Below are 1,587 nucleotides of genomic sequence, written 5' to 3' on the forward strand. Positions count from 1 at the left end.
CATCTTCAGCAATGTAAACTCCTAAAGAACCAGAAATGAGCCTGATTCCCCCTCTTCCTAGGGCTTCTCATGGAACTTTCCCCATATGATCCATTCAATGAATATCGGTTAAAATTAAGTTCAACCTATGAGGAGCCAGTGAGGGAGAAAGTGAGCACGACTTTGACCTTCATCCCTTATTCCCAGCTTCCATATCCAAGAATGTGACCCACCCTGTCTCCTAAAGTAAAATGAAATGATGATGCATAACGAAAGGCTTCAGTCTAGCTGCCCTCCTACAAATCTAAATTATCACTAGCTCATGGATAAGCTAGTTGTTTTTCAGCCTTGGCATGTGGTCAGAATTGCACAGCTAGGAAGAAAGCATAATAAAACACTTCCAAGTGCTCTGAACTGGCAACACTGTGTTTATACAATTACATGAAAACAAGCTAATGTGATGGCACTGCGGACATTTAATGATGTTGGGGTCAGGAAATTACAGTTCCCTGGTTCTATGTTTTACTGCAGAGTGGTTTGCATCTCATCAGAAAAGAATCTCACTTTGGAGTTAGCCCTTCATGCATGGGGCTTGCTACAAATAAGGGGCTGGGGAAATAAATTCTTAAGTGAATTTTATTTCTTCCTGAGAGGTGAATATGATAAGTGGATTTAGCTTCTGGGATGCACCAGAAAATTCCACTACTGATGTGCAGGTGGCAGCAACGTGGAGAATAATAAAAGATACCTTCTGTGCCTTTTGTATGTGTGTCCAGGATTTTTTTCAACCACTTCTTCTGTGGAGCCCCACGGACCTTGCCAAGACCTCATGGACATGGGCCAGAGATGAGCTAATGCAGTACTAGAAAGAGCATTGAACTTGCAATTGGAAGACCTAATTAAAGACTCAGGGACTGAGCAGTCAGGGGATCTTGGGCATCTTGCTGGATTTCTTTAAATCTTAGATTGTTCATCTGTATGCTCAATAATGGTTAAGGTCCCTTCCACAGTTTGAGCTGAATGTCAGTTCGTTAGACTGTTGTCCCACATCTACAAAATTACTGCAGCTGACCCATCAACATTAGTGTTATTCTTCTAATTACACCGATTTATACACATGTTCTGATCTGGCTCTTTTTGTGACTAACGCTGCATCTTTCAAACGGTGGCCTGGGGTAATGCCATTTGGCTGGGACTGTGACACTGTGTCCATACATGGGTATTAGGGGCACAGCTTCCAGGATTGCTATTATCTCCCTAGCAGCATATTCGAATACATAGTTCATTCATGTGATCACCGGCCTTCAAGGATTTTATCACAGTATTATTTTTAAACTCAAAAGAACTAAATGTTCAAGTATTTAAGCTGAGAGGTTGGTTGAGGGATACATTTTCTGTGCAGGGGTGATCACTTGTAAAAATAAGGAGATTTGACACAATTATAGGAAAATGGTAAATCTGCCTTCAGAAATGTTTACCCCTTGGGCATCTCTAAAATGTTCTTCTTGGAATCCATGTCTTTGAAACATGGACCAACGAGACTATGAAGTGCAGCATTCCTGAGACCAAACTGCCCAGATGGAATCCAAAACAGATTTGTAATGCATT

This window comes from Piliocolobus tephrosceles, chromosome 7 (assembly GCF_002776525.5).
Source record: "Piliocolobus tephrosceles isolate RC106 chromosome 7, ASM277652v3, whole genome shotgun sequence".
Taxonomy (NCBI): Eukaryota; Metazoa; Chordata; class Mammalia; order Primates; family Cercopithecidae; genus Piliocolobus; species Piliocolobus tephrosceles.